Raw genomic sequence first — 18102 nt, forward strand, 5'->3', positions numbered from 1 at the left:
AAAAAAAAAAAAAAGAAAAGAAAAGAAAAGAAAAAAGAAATGATTGCACTGCCTTTTTGTGGTTTTGGAACAAATGTTGAGATAATAACTTTTACTTATAAATGTAGCACAATAGTCTTTTACTATGTAAAGATCCCTAAATAGAAAGTCAGGAGACCTGTTTCTCCTACCAACTAGTATAATTTTTGGAAAGCTCATTGTTCATCAGTTTCCTTATTTGTAAAATTAGGATGTTAGATACATAAGATCTCCATTAATTAGGATAATTGACGCTCTCTGTTTAACATACCTAGCATTTCAGTGACTTAATAATGGTTTATTTCTTGCTCATGTCATAGTCTGAGCATTTGGCCTGTGGTTGTCATGTAATTGAGGAATTTCAACTCCTTCCATCTAGTGTCTTGGAGTCTTCTGTTGGATTCTTTGTATTTAGTTCTTTGTTAGCAAAGAGCACCAGCAAGGAGACTAGACTTGCTAGTCTCCTTTGACAAGAACCTGCTCACATGATCTCAACTTCTGACTCCAAGGGAAGATAGGAAATGTCTTTCTGAGCACCCAGGAAGAAGAAACAGAATTCCCGTCTTTGCCACAGTCCTTTCATTTTGTACGTTTTTTTTTGATGCTTTTTTTTTTTTTTTTTGAGATAGAGTCAAACACTGTTGCCCAGGCTGGACTGCAATGGCGCAATCTCAGCTCATTGCAACCTCTGCCCTCCAGGTTCAAGCGATTCTCCTGCCTCAGCTTCCTGAGTGGCTAGGATTACAGGTGCATGCTATCACGCCCGGCTAATTTTTTTATTTTTAGTAGAGACACGGTTTCACCATGTTGTCCAGGCTGGTCTTGAACTCCTGACCTCAGGTGATCTGCCTGCCTCAGCCTTCCAAAATGCTGGGATTACAGGTGTGAGCCACTACACCTGGCCTTTTTTTCTTTTTGAGCTGGAGTCTGGCTCTGTCACCAGGCTGGAGTGCAGTAGCACAATCTCAGTTCACTGCAACCTCTGCTTCCCAGGTTCAAGCAATTCTTCTGCCTCAGCCTCCCAAGCAGCTGGGACTACAGGCGTGCACCACCACGCCCAGCTAATTTTTGTATTTTTAGTAGAGACGAGGTTTCACCATGTTGGCCAGGATGGTCTTGATCTTGTGACCTTGTGATCTGCCCGCCTCGGCCTCCAAAGTGCTGGGATTAACAGTTGTGAGCCAGTGTGGCCAGCCCATTTTTGATACTCTATTCACAACCAAACATTTTCTCCTGTTTCATATTGCTTTTTGTATCTTTGGTTACTGTGAATTTACTTCCAAATTTCTTGGAAGGAATTTAGTATTGCAAGTCAAAGCAGCCCTTTGGTGCTTGTTATGTTTAGGACCCCTGCCATCCCCAGATGATTGTATTTGTTATTTTTGTTTGTAGTTTCATTTGTGGTTTAAATTTGTCTTTTATGTTGTCATAGCTTGCTTAGTTTTAAATGACTAAAAATACATCGATTGCAAAAATCTCCCAGTGTTTGTTTAAGAAAAACAATAGAATATTTAATACAGCCAACATCAGAGCTAAAGTCATTGTCCACCATGTCCAGTCTAGCAGCCTGCTAGCAGGAGGGAAAACAGACAAACCTTATACTGTCTTTTAAAGGTCAGCACATGTAGACGTTCAGACCAATAGAGAAACACATTCCAGTGAGTAGGCAAAATTCTCTTTGACTTCTGCCTACTTAAGGGTAAACTCAGAAAGTCAGCAAAAGTCTTTTAGTTGATTTCAGCTGCTGTTTTGGAGTCATGTCCATCCTTCTGCCTCCTTCTCTTTTCTTTTTCTTTCTTGATACAGTATATTATACATGTTCTTTCGTATGTAAGTAAAAAACGTCTTTTTTTATGGATCCATCCTATGTTAGTAAATTTGATGAGAGTCTTCTAATTCTAAGCCTTGTTTCTTTGAAATGTATAATTAGCTCAGAATAATGCCCTAATTCAGTTTATATTATGCTTGGATTAAATACTTTGTTGTGTAGTTCCCTTTCAGTAAACGGCTCCCCTCCTCTGTTTTTAATTGCACCTTTTTTCATGTGCTATTTGCACCATATGTCTAAGTCAGTGTGGAAAGGTTAATTTTGGACAGAGTTGTTTTTAGATCTAGTGCATTATTGTCATCCTAGGATTGCATTTTATTTCTCTTAGGCAAATGGTACTATTTCTTGGATACTGCAGCTTCCATAGGATACTGTGTTCATTTTTCATTTCCTGGAGTCTGTGCTGAAGTTCATTTTCAGAAAGAATGCCTGGAAAATAAGGTTTTTTAAATTATATGTTTGAATTTCCCATTTTAGCCTTCCCTTAATGGATGAGTTAGCTGTAAAAATCTAGCTTCAAAATAGTTTTTCTCAGTTTTAAAGGCATCACTTCATTTTTAAAAAAATAATTTAGAGTTACAATTCGCAATAAGAAGCACATCTGTTTCTTATAACTTGGTAAGTACTGCTGTGGGGAATTTCCCTCCCTCCCTCCCTTCTTGCCACTTTGCCCATGCTGGATTCAAACTCCTGTGCTCAAATGATCCTCCCACCTCAACCTCTTCTTTTTGCTTTTCTCTTTTCCTTCTCCTGTCCCTGTCTCCCTACTCTCTCCATCATTTGTTTTCTTCGTCTGCCTCCATGATCATGAAAATAATCGCTATGTTCTTTTCTAGAAGCTGTGTTGTTTTGCTGTTCACATTTAGGCCTGTCATCCACCTGGAATTACTTTTTGCATTTACTGCAAAGTAGAACTCAAAATACCCTTTTGGCCCAGCACCACTTACTGAAAGGACATTAATTCTCCTACTATTCTGCAATGTTACATTTATTAGATAAATGTGGTTCTGTTTCAAAACTTTTCTCTTGCATTGGCCTTTTTTTGTTTTGTTTTGTTTTGTTTTGTTTTTGGTGAGACAGAGTCTAGCTCTGTCAGCCAGGCTGGAGTGCGGTGGCGCAATCTCTGTCCACTGCAACCTCTGCCTCCTGGGTTCAAGCGATTCTTCTGCCTCAGCCTCCTGAGTAGCTGGGACTACAGGTGCACACCACCACGCCCAGTTAATTTTTTGTATTTTTAGTAGAGACGGGGTTTCATCATTATTGGCCAGGCTGGTCTCAAACTCCTGACCTTGTGATCCACCTACCTCAGCCTCCCAAAGTGTGGGGATTACAGGCATGAGCCACCATGCCTGGCCGCATTAGCCTCTTTTTTTTTTTTTTTTTTTTTTTTTTTTTTTTTTTGAGACGGAGTCTCGCTCTTGTTACCCAGGCTGGAGTGCAATGGCGCGATCTCGGCTCACCGCAACCTCCGCCTCCTGGGTTCAGGCAATTCTCCTGCCTCAGCCTCCTGAGTAGCTGGGATTACAGGCACGCGCCACCATGCCCAGCTAATTTTTTGTATTTTTAGTAGAGACGGGGTTTCACCATGTTGACCAGGATGGTCTCGATCTCTTGACCTCGTGATCCACCCGCCTCAGCCTCCCAAAGTGCTGGGATTACAGGCTTGAGCCACCGCGCCCGGCTAGCCTCTTTTTAAAAGATGTTTAGCGTACTGAGTACATTGGACTCTTTCTTGGTGGTTGTGCTGCTACCACAATGTCTTCATTACTGTATTTATGTATTTTTAACTTCAAACATATGAAATTGCAGTCAGTAGGTCAGAAACTTACCAGTTTTCAGCATTTTCACATGGTTAACTCCATCAGTGAGTTTTGATATCTAGTAGCTTAAGTTCTAAGTTTGTTTCTCAAAGATTGTCTTAGCTGTTCTAGGCTTTTTTTGTTTCTGTATAAACTTAAGATCAACTTTTCAGTTTGATTTGAAAAGAAAAAACCTACTGGACTTTGCTTGGAATCATGTTAAATCTATAAATTAGTTTGGGGATAATTGATATCTTTAATATACCAAGTCTTCCAGTACATAGTTTTATGATTGTGATCCTGTGATTTATTTAAGTCTTTAATTTCTTTCAATTTTTTTTGTTTTCTGTGTAGCAGTCATAGATATCTTTTATTAAATTACTCCTAGGTAATTTTAAAAATGCCATTGTAAATGGTGTTTTTTTTTGTTTTTTTTTTTTTTTTGAGACAGAGTCTTGCTCTGTTGCCCAGGTCACAGGGCAGTGTCAGTCTTAGCTCACTGCAACCTCCACCTCCCAGGATCAAGCAATTCTGCCTCAGCCTCCCAAGTAGCTGGGCTTACAGGTGTGCCCCCACCATGACCAGCTAATTTTTGTATTTTTAGTAGAGATAGGGTTTTGCCATATTGGCCAGGCTGGTCTCAAACTTCTGGCCTTAAGTGATCTGCCAGCCTTGGCCTCCCAAAGTGCTAGGATTATAGGTGTGAGCCACCGCACACAGTGGTATTTTAAATTTTTAAAAATTTCTGATTGTTTTTGCTGATATATAGGAATGTAATTGGGCTTTTAATTTTAGAGTTCAACAACCTTACTAAATTAATTTACTGATTCTAATCGGTTTAGTTTTCTATGTATGTAGTTATGTTGCCTGCAAATAATGCATTCTCTTTTTTTACTTTATAATCCTTATGCATGCTTTTTTAAACAATCCATATGCTTTTAATGTTTTATCTTGGCTCATTGCAGAATATTGATTAGAAATGGCAATAGTATACATTCTCATTTCTATCCAACCTGAAGGGAATGATGTTTGAGGGAAGTTTTCTTTTTTTCTTTGTAGATACCCTTTGTCAGATAAAGGATGCATCTTCTATCCTAATTTGCTTTTTCCAGAGCCTTTTCTGATTCTGAGAGATGAGCTTTTAGTTTCTTTCCTTAATTTGTTAATGTGGTGAATTACGTTAGTAGATTCATTGCCTTCTAGGTTTCTCCTAAAAGCACTCCCTTAGTAAATCACTTGCACAAAATTCTGTGCCTCAGATTCTATGTCTAGTAGACTGATTCTAAAATACCTACCTCCCTAACGGGGGAATTCAGTGTCTTTCTAGTGTTAAGTTGTATTAATCCTGTGTTGTATTTCATTTCAGTGAATTTTATCTTGAATGGATTAGGCAGATTGTTGATTAATTCAGTGACCCTCGATTGTGGGTTACTCTCAGAATCAACTTTAATGAGATTTCTCTGTGTCATGATTGTCCTTACTGTGAGAAAACCAACAACACTGAGATTTTCTGTGCAGTAGCATATGCCTCTAGTCCCAGCTACCCAGGAGGCTGAGGCTGGAGGATTGCTTGAGCCAGGAGCTTGAGGCTGTAGTACACAATGAGCACACCTGTGACTAGCCATGGCACTCCAGCCTGGGCAACATAGTGAGAACTTTTCTCTAAAAAAACCAAAACAACAACAACAAAGAAAACATACTGCTTAACACTGTCCCTGAATAATCCTGATCCATCATTTTTTTTACTTTTAACTCAGATTTTTACTTGTATTTCAGGTAAAATATTAAAAGTTATGTTAATGAAAGATCTCTTCAACTTTTGCTTGTTCAGTTTTCATTTAGTAATGACATTTTAACTTTCTAGGCTTTTCTCCCTCTTTTTGAAATCATCTGTAAGGTATTATGTCTAAGGTCTTTGACCATGACTACAAAATGCTTGTTAAGCATTCCTATAGCGTTTGTATCTTTTTTCTGCTCAGAAAAGCTGAACTACTCGACCCTAGTCCTGCTAAGTATAGTATAGTCCTAGGACCAATACTTAGAAGAGCCATGAGGGTGCTTCCAGTTGAACACACATCAACCCCAACAAGAGAAGGGTGGTATCATGATACATAACAGAATGCACCTAGCAGGACAAATGTGCATTTAATGAGAGCCTATGAGGTTTCAAGTTTATTATATTAGATGTCCAGGATAAAAGGTGAGAAAGATGCTATCATAGCCATCTAGGAACTCAAGTCTAAGGGAATACTTTAAATAAACAGGTAGGACACACATTGTAAATAAACAATTTAAAGACTGGGCGTGGTGGCTCATTCCTGTAATCCCAGCACTTTGGGAGGCTGAGGCAGGCAGATCACTTGAGGTCAGGACCAGCCTGGCCAGCATGGTGAAACCTCATCTGTACTCTCTGTCTCAAAAAAAAAAAAAATTACAGAATTATCAGCACAAATTCCTGTGTCCTCTTCTGCTTTCCACTTTTCTTCATTTTCACTGATATATATTAAAATAGAATGAAACTTCACTTTGCTTAATGGGAGAAGCTTTTCTTTCCTTTTGCTATTATTTTCAATACAGGGCCTCTCTCTGTAGCCCAGGCTAGAGTGTAGTGGTGTCATCACGGCTCACTATAGCCTCAACCTTCCCCTCCTCAAGTGATCTACCCACCTCAGCCTCCCAAAGTGGTTCCCTGCTTTGGCTTCCCAAGTAGCCCCGACCACAGGTGTGCAGGCTAATTTTAAAATGTTTTCTATGGAAATACAGTCTGAACTACATTGCCCAGGCTGGTCTTGAACTCCTGGGTTCAAGCAGTTTTCCTGCCTTTGCCTCCTAGAATGCTGGGATTATAGGCATGAACCACCATGCCCAGCGAAAAGAGAATTTTTTCTTTAATAAAATAGTTCTCAAAAGCTAAGAGCTGATGAAGTATTACTATTGTTCCTTTCATCTAATCTCCTCAGCACTAAGTAATCCTAAAGTTACATGATATATTTACTACTTTCTGACAGATATATGAGCTGATAATTATAGAGATTTAATATTTTAATAATTATAAAAGTTTTAATATTTATATGATTATATTAAATGATGGTAGTAGCTGATATCTTTCTCTCTGTCTGTCTCTCAGAGATATGGTCTTTCTTACCCAGGCCAGAGTGCAGTTGCATAATCATAGCTCACTGCATCCTAAAACTCTGGCTCAAGGAATCCTACTGCCTCAGCCTCCTGAGAGGCTGGCACTACAGCCAAATACCACCACACCCAGCTAATTAAAAAAAATTTTTTTTGTAGAGGTGGTGTCTTGCCATCTTGCCCAGGTAAGTCTTGAACTCCTGGGCTCAAGTGGTCCCTGCTTTGGCCTCCCAAAGTTCTAGGATTACAGGTGAGGGCCATCATGCCAGGCCAGTAACTGGTCTCTTAAATATTTGTTTTTGCCACATTGCATCATGTCATGCTTTTATAAAAGCAGAGAGAGCTATTTTTATTGCTCTGCCTAATAATTATAAGATGACCAGCATGGAAAGCTGGTTTGTATGGTTGTTCCCTATGGGCTTTCTTTCCATGATTCTAGACAACATGCTTGCTCTTGTACAAACTGTGTTTAGAAAGTGGAAGAAATGAGGTGAATTTTTTTTTTTTTTTGAGACAGAGTCTTGCTCTGTTGCCAGGCTGTAGTGCAGTGGCACAATCTCAGTTCACTGCAACCTCTGTCTCCTGGGTTCAAGTGATTCTCCTGCCCCAGCCTCCTGGGTAGCTGGGACTACAGGCACACACCACCATGCCCAGCTAATTTTTTTTTTTTATTTATTTTGAGATGGAGTCTCAGTCTGTCGCCTGGCTGGAGTGCAGTGGTGAGATCTTGGCTCACTGCAACCTCCACCTCCTGGGTTCAAGTGATTCTCCTATTTCAGCCTCCCGAGTAGCTGGGACTACAGGCACGCGCCACCATGCCCAGCTAATTTTTTTTTTTTTTGTATTTTTTAGCAGAGATGGGGTTTCACCATGTTGGCCAGGATGATCTTGATCTCTTGACCTCGTTATCCACCCATGTCAGCCTCCCCAAACTGTTGGGATTACAGACATGAGCCACTGTGCCTGGCTGAGGTGGATATTCTTAATTGGTGATAACCCTTCAAACCTTGAATCTGTTTGTTCTTTTTCTAGTTCTGAAGAGTTTTTGTAATTTTGGAACTTTTGACTAATTTCAAATTAGATTCAATTTCTAATAACTTATTGTGTCATTTTAGAAATGTTTATTTAGCCCCTTGTTTTATTGGGGTTTTTTTTTGAGACAGAGTCTTGCTCTATCGCCAGGCTGGAGTGCAGTGGCGCAATCTCAGCTCACTGCAACCTCTGCCTCCTGGGTTCAAGCGATTATTCCGCCTCAGCCTCCCGAGTAGCTGGGACCACAGGCACATGCCACCATGCCCAGCTATTTTTTGTATTTTTAAGTAGAGACCCGGTTTCACCATGTTGGCCAGGATGGTCTTGATCTCTTGACCTTGTGTTCCGCCTGCCTCAGCCTCCCAAAGTGCTGGGATTACAGGCGTGAGCCACCGCACCCAGCCTTTTTTTTTTTTTTTTTTTTTAAATCATTTTGGCCTGTCTCCTGTGCGTGTAATTCACTACAGAGAACAGAGAAGGTGTGCACATCACTTTGATGTGGTCCTTCCCCTTTGGGACCCAGCAGTTTATAGGAGCTGGTATATATAACTAACTACAGTAGGGATTTTCCAAACCCTTGGTTTGCAGACTGGTACTAGTCCATGGCCAGTTAGGAACTGGGCTGCACAGCAGGAAGTGAGTGGCACTTGAACCAGCATTACTTCCTGAATTCTGCCTTCTGTTAGATCAGCAGTGGCTTTTGATTCTCATAGGAGCGTGAAACGAACCCTATTGTGAACTGTGCATGCGAGAGATATAGGTTGCATGCTCCTATGAGAATCTAATGCTTGATGATCTGAGGTGGAACAGTTTGATCCCAAAACCATCTCTCCCCCATCCCCACGTCTCCCACTATCTATGGAAAAATGGTTTTCCATGAAACCTGTTCTTGGTGCCAAAGAGGTTTGGGGACCACTGAACTACCATATAGACCAGACTCTACTGTTACAAATACAGATGGTGAATTAGTTCTGAATAGCACTAGGAGAAAGAAGAAGTAACAGAAAAGGCAATAAGATAATTGATGTGGACCTTGATTTCAAGACTTTCACAAATGAGGAGGGAGGGAAGATAAGTTCAGGTGTGGAGAACAAATGAGCAAAGGGTATACAGTGATAATATCAGATGGCAGGTGGTTCCATGTGACTAAATTGTAGGGAGACCTCATATGGATAGACCTCACATGGAAAGTTGCTAATGATTATGGTATGTGATAGGACTGAGTATTCTCAGTCAGCCTTGATATCACATGAAAGAGTTTGGATTTACACACACACAAAAAATGTGAGCATTGAGGTCCATGTATTTATTTATTTTTTGAGACAGAGTTTCCCTCTTGTTGCCCAGGCTGGAGTGCAATGGCATGATCTCGGCTCACTGCAACCTCTGCCTCCCAGGTACAAGGGATGCTCTTGTCTAAACTTCCTAAGTAGCTCAGATTACAGGCATGTGCCACCACTCCTGGCTAATTTTTTTTTTATTTAGTAGAGGCTGGGTTTCACCATGTTAGTCAGGCTAGTCACAAGCTCCCGACCTCAGGTGATCCACCTGCTCTGGCCTCCCAAAGTGCTGGGATTATAGGCATGTGCCACTGCACCCGGCCTTGGGGTCCCTTTAGATTAGCTGGAATGTTTTCCTGATGTTCAGGATTCATCCTGCCTGCCTCTCCCTCCTTAAAGAAGAAAAGATAGGTATTTATAAGCAGTAGGTAGGTAAAGGTATATATAAGCAGGTATAATTCAAAAGGTATTTTAAGTACAGTGATGTCAATGTGTTAGATAAAAGCAGAAATATAAAACTACAAGATTTTACTTATTTTGTCACTCTCTGCTTCTGTTTTTGTTGTTCTCTGGCTCTTTTGGCCTGATCCTTTGTCCCAGCCTCATTTATAAGTTACTTGTTTTTTCCATTTCTCATTTTTTTTCACCTATTAAAGTGAGGGGATTGGATCCCAGATCATTTGAACTGGTGTTTTTTAAAAAGCCTTTAGAGCCGGGCATGGTGGCTCATGCCTGTAATCCCAACACTTTGGGAGGCTGAGGTGAGTGGATCACTTGAGGCCAGGAGTTTGAGACCAGGCTGACCAACATGGTGAAACCTCATCTCTACTAAAAATACAAAAATTAGCCAGGTGTGGTGGCACACACCTGCAATCCCAGCTACTTAGGAGGCTGATGCAGGAGAATCACTTGAACCCAGGAGGTGGAGGTTGCAGTGAGCCAAGATCATGCCACTGCACTCTCCAGCCTGGGCAACAGGCTGAGACTCTGTCTTAAAAGGAAAAAAAAAAAAAAAAAAAAAAAAAAAACAAAAAAACCTTTAGATATCGTATGTGGTAGGAAATGATTTTTGGATTGATATAGATTGTATGTTTTTCTGTGTTAATTAGAGGAAGGAAGTGGGATAAATGTAAAGTTTTAAAAACGGCTCTTTTTCAAAATTTTTGAGCAATTAGGTATTATTGAGACTCTTTTAAAGCTTTACTTATTTAAACATTCAGATAAAATTGAAGATTCATCCTTAAGGATGGTGATATCAGAAATATAAGTGCTGTGTCATTGTCATTTCTTATTTTGGCCTACATAACCAGACTTCAGACATCATGCTGCCTGTATCACATGGCTGACAGTGGGAGGTATCTAGTGTATTCTTCCTGAATAAATAGATTGAAATTCATTTGGACAGAAATATTGAAGGCAGGTGCCTGATCCAAAATGCATTTAGTCAGGACCGAACGCAAGCTGCCTGGATAGTTACTGTAAGTAAGCAAGCTACGCTTTTAGCTTTGTGATGCAAGGTTTTATATATGTGAATATGTATGTGCAAGTGTATACAGTATTTTTATATCCAAAGGACAGGGCTCCCTTAAATAGCAGGATGGGGGGGACTCTTTGGTAACTACATGAAAGTAAAATGTAACTTCTTTAAACCTGTTATCAGTGTGTTCTTTCATGTAGGAATGTAGCTGTGTGATGGCCTCAGCTATTCTAGCAATCAAGGGCTCTCTGCTGTTGCTAATCCTATGATGAACAGCACAAATGGTGGTTATGAACAGAACTCTGCCAAGCCTGGAAATTCCATCAGTTTGTAATAGCACAGCTGTTGTCCTTGAACTGTGTAGGGAGGAACCTAGGGGTCGACAGTTAATATATTCTACAGGGGATTTGGAGTTTATTGCTTGGATAGTCAAGATCTTCTTCAGTTGTCTGTTGCTATCTGCAAGTCTTGTTTCATGGAGGAGCAGGAGAAATTCAGATTTGTCTGAGGAATTATATATGTCTGTGAACTGTTTAAGTTGGTAGTTGATTCCTCTTTTTTTTTCTTATTTATTTATTTTTAATACCTAGAGGCATTCAGAGGTAGTTGATTCCTATAGACATCCTTGCTAAAGATTTATTTTTAAGTGAAATATATGCTTGAAAGTATAAATCAAGGTTTTGTGGCTAAATAAATTAAAAATAACAAGTTCGGATTGCTGTGTAACAGGCCTCTGAAAGAAGTTCAGTAAAAAACAAATTTGGGGAATAAAGTTACCATTTAGTAACTAAAAACCTGCTAGGCATACTAAAAAAATCTGATGTTGAATATGAAATTATTATGAAGCAGGCTATACCTGTATCCATCTCAAGATTATAAATGATCTCCCACACTGGCTGCAACGTGCGGTTCCTTTCAAGCCTGAGGAACAAGCACTGTATTTTGACCACAGCATTCTCACTAGTGTCCTAGAATAGCAGCTTAGTGTTGGCTTTAGAATTCTCTGTCATTTAAATGTCATGCAGAAGCAAACAGCGTAAAAGAAAATATTAACCCAGATATCTTTACGGTTCTGTGCCTTGTCCATAACCCCCTACCAAAAAGGACAGGCTGTCAATCATAGAGAAAACATAAGTGAGCATTATAAGCAGTATTCTACCTTTAATAATAATTATTAAAAGTTTATTAAATGGGTTGTTTGGAACTCAAAATATGTTTGCCTCAAAGAAACAATGTTATAAATGATAACTTTGTTTCTAAAGTAGTCCAAGTCACTGAGAATGAAGTTTCTTCCTTTCTTCTGAAACTGACAGGAGACAGTATTTTGAAAGATAACCAAGCTTGTCTTTGGCATTGTATTAACTCCCTTTCTTTTGCCTCCTAGGGCTCCCGGGCCTGTGTGCCCTCTCCCTTCTTTAATACTATATCCATATCTGCTTTATTCCCTGAAAGTTCCCATGTTGCCAGAGTATTTTTCATTTTCACACCAGAACCGAAAACTCAGACATCTTCAATACGGCCATCTCTGGGATGAATAGTGGTCTTTCCTGGGGTGTACGTTTTCTTACCCACTTTTAAATTAAGAAATAGGATTCTATACTTTTGAAAAGAGAATGTTGGCTACTGCAAATGAATCTTAGTAGAAATTTGGCTAATGTGACACAGTAAAATGAAAGTACTATAGTGGTTAGAAAAGTGAATGTGGTGAGAGTTAGGCTTCTGTTCTTGGTTTTCTTCTTTCCTTTTCTTTCGTCAGGCTCTCACTCTGTTGCCCACACTAGAGTGCTGTGCTGCAATAATGATTCACTGCAACCTCAACCTCCTGGGCTCAATCAGTCCTCCCACCTCAGCCTCCTGACTAGCTGGGACTACTGGCATGTGCCACCATACCTGGCTAATTTTTGCATGTTTTTGTAGAGATGGGATTTTGTCATCTTTCCCAAGCTCTGTTCTAGCTTTTCATGGGTTCATTTTAGCTCCCATACCAGCACCTTTCCAGGAGTAAGTAGAAGAGGACAGAGACAGCAACAGGCCACTGGTAAACCAGATTGCCAATTTCTCATCAGACAGAATGAGCACAGACCGCGAGTGAGTGGCTCTAGATGCGAATGACCTAAAATTTTCAGGAGGACTTCGTGGAGCTTAAAAAGTTATTCAGAACTTCTGTATCATTAAGTTAGATAGGAACACTGTATAGACCAGTAAAATATTTTTAGTACAGTAATTCCAGAGTTTGTGAACTATCCAAAGTAAAACATACAACAGAGAAAGTGCTATGACCTCATCATATATTCTTATTTCCTGTTTATGTGCACCTAGCTCTTAACAGTGAAGTAATCAAGAGAGTACTTCATCATCATGCCATGTAGTTGCTTCTTGCCTTAGTTTACCTTTTTTCTTTATTTTTATTTATTATTTTTTTCTTTTTTCTTTTTTTTTTTTTTTTTTTTTTTTTTTTTTTTTTTATTTTTTTTGTTTACCTTTTTTCAAAAACGCTGCTCACTGAATAGTTTCACTTCAGGCATGTTGCCAGAATGAAAGATCAGATGTACACATTGCTGTGCTTGAAAACTGTGTGTTCCCTTGGTGCCTGGTTAGATAAAACGGGGCTTATTTTCTGGCAGAGGGGTGTTCAATCTCCTTTGATGTTAGCCCGAACTGGGTGGAGTTTCTTAAGCTTCAGTCAGATTGGCTCAAGCAGGGCACCATGCACTAGTGAATTTGTTCTTTTGTTTTTTTTGTTTTGTTTTTTGTTTATTTGTTTTTTGAAAATGGAGTCTCACTGTGTCGCCAGGCTGGAGTGTCACTGCAACCTCCATCTCCTGGGTTCAAGTGGTTCTCCTGCCTCAGCTTCCCGAGTAGCTGGGATTATAGGCATGCACCACCACACCCAGCTAATTTTTGTATTCTTAGTAGAGACGGGGTTTCACCATTTTGGCCAGGATGGTCTCAATCTTCTGATCTCGTGATCCACCTGCCTCAGTCTCCCAAAGTGCTGAGATTACAGGTGTAAGCCACCACACCCGGCCAAGCTTTTGTTTTTTAATAAACCTCAACCCATTTATAATTGAGACTACTTAGGCTGGGCACGGTGGGTCATGCCTTGTAATCCCAGCACTTTGGGAGGCCGAGGCAGGTGGATCACCTGAGGTCAGGAGTTCAAGACCAGCCTGACCAACATGGAGAAACCCCATCTCTATAGTAAAAATACAAAAATTAGCCGGGCATGATGGTGCATGCCTATAATCCCAGCTACTCAGGAGGCTGAGGCAGGAGAATTGCTTGAACCCGAGAGGTGGAGGTTGCAGTGAGCTGAGATTGTGCCATTGCACTCCAGCCTGGGCAACAAGAGTGAAACTCTGTACCAAAAATAATAATAATAATTGGGACTACTTGATATATGAAATAATAATATGAAATAATAGTTGTTCATATTCACATTGAGGGTCTTAGAAAGTTTATAGCCAACTGAAATGATGCAGCCAAACTACAAGCAGCTGACAGAATAATCAACCTCAGTAAACATTTAACGTAACACTCTCATTTTACAGATTAGAGAACTCAGCCCCGAAAGGTGACTCATTCAAGGCCACAGTGAGTGTCAGATTAAACCAGTGCTTCAGTAAAGTATAGGAACTTCTGTACACAGCTTTCAAATTCTCTTGACTCTTACTCACAATCTATTTAAAGTTAACTTTATTATCTGTATGGATGGAAGAGGAATGGTATAAATGGTCAATGAGAGGTTTTTTTTTTTATTTTTGCCTTTTTTTTAGAGTAAATGCTTCTCATTCACAAGGGTACATTTTTGAGCCTCCTGAATATCCAGATTTGAAAATAATAGTATCATGTCCTTTTGTCCATAAAATATATAACTAAGCATTTAAGACATAACTGAATCATAAGTAACTTCAAATGATTCTGTATGCAATGAAATTCATACATGAATTTATTAAAATTAATTCTGGAATAGTTGAAAAACCAGTTTAACATCTATAGAGCATTTAAAAAGAATTTTACTTATACATGTTTCAGAATAGAATAAGTATAAAAATTGGATAATCTCTTTATTGAAAACTGGGAATTTCTGGGGAAAAAAAAAACACAGTACTTTAACTTGAAAGATAACACTAGTATTAGCTTTCTAGGATCATTTTCCATGAGAGGGGTGTGTGTGTGTGTGTGTGTGTCTGTGTCTGTGTCTGTGTCCGTGTTTTTTGTTTGTTTGTTTGTTTTTTGCAACAGAGTTTTGCTCTTGTTGCCCAGGTTGGAGTGCAATGGCTCGAACTCAGCTCACTGCAACCTCCACCTCCTGGGTTCAAGCGATTCTTCTGCCTCAGCCTCCCAAGTAGCTGGGATTACAGGCATGCATCACCGGCCTGGCTTACTTTGTATTTTTTGTAGAGATAGGGTTTCTCCGTGTTGGTCAGGCTGGTCTTGAACTCCTGACCTCAGGTGACCCGCCTGCCTCAGCCTCCCAAAGTGCTGGGATTACAGGCATGAGCCACTGTGCCTGGCCCTATGTTTGTGTTTAAAAATCATATTCTATTTATGTGTGGTGACAAGTAAAGAAGAGCTTAACTGTTGATGAAATAAAGTTACTAAGTGGCTAGCTAGATGCACTCATAGCCTTATGACCTTCCCACTTTCCAATTGTATAATTTGCTATCAGTTTTACCCTCTTAGGCTGAATTTTAGCCACTGTTCATATTCCATGAACCAGGCACAGCCCAGGAAGTCATCTGGGAGTGTGTGTGTATGTGTGTGTGTGGGGGGGTGCTGAGGGTTGGGTAGGGGAAAGATTACAATGGATAAAAGCTGCCCTTTGATAATCTGCATTCTGATAAGTGATATTTAAACTGTATTGGTGTTTTTGTCTGTATTTTTACCCTGTGCCTTAAATTAGGAAAAGTTTTGAGTAGATTGTATCATGTAAATGTCACTATGTATTTCTCAGGAAAATTAAATTTACTGGGCTTTTATGGTATGTTGTTAAGGATGGCACAGATGTCCTTTTAAGTTCTCTTTGACAGTGAAGCTAGCTAATATAGGATTTTTGCTCCTTAGCTCAACTAGGTCCAGGTTCTTGTCGCATGAGCAGGAAGTATTAGGCACGCAGACATCAAAGAGTTAGTGGAGTAGAATTTATTAAGCAAAAGGAAAGCTCTTAGCAAAAAGACAGAACGCAGTGGGTGGTTCTGCTCTCCGAAGACAGGAAAGTTCTGCAGTATGGCTGAACCTGGGGCTCTTTATGGGCTCAGAATGGGAAGTGTGTGCTGATTGGTTTGTGAGTATGCAAAAAAGGTCAAAGCAAAGACACCACTCAAAGGTGGGCAGGACAATGTAGAAAACCTATTAGGAAAGGGTAGGTCCAAGTTAAGTAGGTGAACGATGGGGATCAATCAGAGGAAAGTACAGTACATGGGAAGGCAAGTTCTCAATCTGATTCAAGGATTTACCTAGGACAGTTTCTGGATTGAAGGTTGGGTTTCACTGAACCGCCCCTATCTGCCTAGACATTTGTTTGCTTCCTGCCTCTATGAAAACTAGTTATAGACATCCTTTTCAGTTTTTGGTTTATAACAGCTCTCAAAGGATAACTAGTAATAATAGTTGTCAGAGACAGAATAGGGAAAAGCAGTTACTTTTCGTGGAACCTCTTGACATGATAATTTGTTAGACTTTTAAAAACTTTAATGAACTCATTTCTCAGCATTTTCCCTTGTTAATCTGGAGTTACAATAATACTCTATATGTAAAATAGGCTGGATGAGTATAGAATAGGGCTTCCCATCCACATTCATCTGTTGTAAATGGGTCAGAGGTGTACCACCGCTACTACTATGGGAACTTATTTATTTATTTATTTTTTTGACAAAGTCTTGCTCTGTCACGCAGGCTGGAGTGCAGTGGAATGATGTTGGCTCACTGCAGCCTCTGCCTCCTGGGTTCAATTGATTTTCCTGCTTCAGCCTCCTGAGTAGCTGGGATTACAAGCATGTACCACCTAAATAATAAAAATTAACACTCAGCTAATTTTTATATTTTTAGTAGAATGGAATTTTACCATGTTGGTCTCGAATTCCTGGCCGCAAGTGATCCGCCTGCCTTGGCCTCCCAAAGTGCTGGAATTACAGGTGTGGGCTACCACGTCCAGTACCTACTGTAGGAACCACTAAATTTCTATTTATGGTTCCTTCAGAAAAACTGCTAAATTCTGAATTCAGCAGTCGTTATGCAAATAGTGGAATTCATAATTCCAGTAGTGTGAGATGCTATTTGCTGTGGACAACAGTTCTGTCATGCCACAGGATCCCCTTTGGCAGTAAAGCTATCAGTTTTTGTCACTAGCCACACACTAGTTGTATCAGTCAAGATTCTTTTAGAGAAACAGAACTAATAGGATATATCTCCAAAGGGGAGTTTATTAAGTATTGACATACATGATCACAACATCCCACAATAGGCTGTCTGCAAGCTGAGGAGCAAGGAGAGCCAGTCCAAGTCCCAAAACTAAAGAACTTGGAATCTGATGTTTGAATGCAGGAAGATTTCAGCACAGGAGAAAGATGTAGGCTGGGAGGCTAGGCCCATTTCACCTTTTCACGTTTTTCTGCCTGCTTTATATTTGCTGGCGGCTGATTAAATGGTGCCCATTCAATTAAGGATGGGCCTGCCTTCCCACTAACTCAAATGTTAATCTCCTTTGGCAGCACCCTCACAGACACACCCAGGATCAATATTGCATCCTTCAATCCAATGAAGTTGTTGACACTCAGTATTAACCATTACAAGTCCACCTCTTGTCAACTTGAACCCATACATATCTCCTGAGATCATATGTAATCTTCACATAAAGACAATAATAAGGTCATAATTATGCCTAACGTAATACACCTATCCTTCGTACAACCGGAAATACACCAATCCCCAAGCCAAACATTATTACATAAAGTTAACAATACTTAAATGCTGATGTGGCGTAAGATTTATTGATTTCATATGATAAAGGAAAAAGAAATACATAGTGGAGATATTAGTACAAGTGTACACATACATAAACATGTTTTGAACAAAAGGAGGAAATACTCATGGCAGTTACAGTCCTCATTTCTGCAACTGGTCACGTGGTCATAGCTGGTATTGAGGACTACCTTCTTCTACTACCCGTTCTGTATTAACTTTGCCTTCAGCAAGCACCCCAGCAGGTCATGGTTTTTGCCTGGTGGAGTGACCCAAACCTTCATTTCTGAAGGACCTGGTTCATTCGTACTCCTGCCTGGATTGGGCTGTTGTAGTTTCGCATTGACCTTAATCACAGGACATGGTAGTACTAAGAGATAATCGATTACCTGTATTCTATACATTTACTTCCTTACCTCCGTTGTAGAGTTGTGGACTGATTTCATCTTGATAGCCTGGGTCAGTCACCTCAGCCAACACTGTAACTCCCTTCTTAGACTATTGACATAAAGGTAGGAGGAGCTCAAGGTGTCCAGGTGGCAATTTTTTTTTTTTTTTTTTTTTTTTTTTTTT

General features: G+C 39.9%; 1 protein-coding gene across 44 annotated transcripts in view; it reads left to right on the plus strand.

The window, feature by feature from the left end:
* Positions 1-18102, plus strand: part of MAP4 (microtubule associated protein 4) — a 227820-nt gene that overhangs the window by 58804 nt on the left and 150914 nt on the right. The window contains exon 1 of one of the 44 annotated variants that reach the window (XM_037728246.1): positions 3349-3373. The exons of 41 other annotated variants lie outside the window; for them this stretch is intronic. The gene's annotated coding sequence lies outside the window, so the exon portion shown is untranslated. Of the gene's footprint in view, positions 1-3348; positions 3374-10458; positions 10568-18102 lie in introns of those variants that run through there. 2 more of the 44 variants (XM_017516128.2, XM_017517793.2) reach the window with 2 other exon arrangements.

Source organism: Cebus imitator, unplaced genomic scaffold, assembly GCF_001604975.1.
Source record: "Cebus imitator isolate Cc_AM_T3 unplaced genomic scaffold, Cebus_imitator-1.0 Scaffold0, whole genome shotgun sequence".
NCBI lineage: Eukaryota > Metazoa > Chordata > Mammalia > Primates > Cebidae > Cebus > Cebus imitator.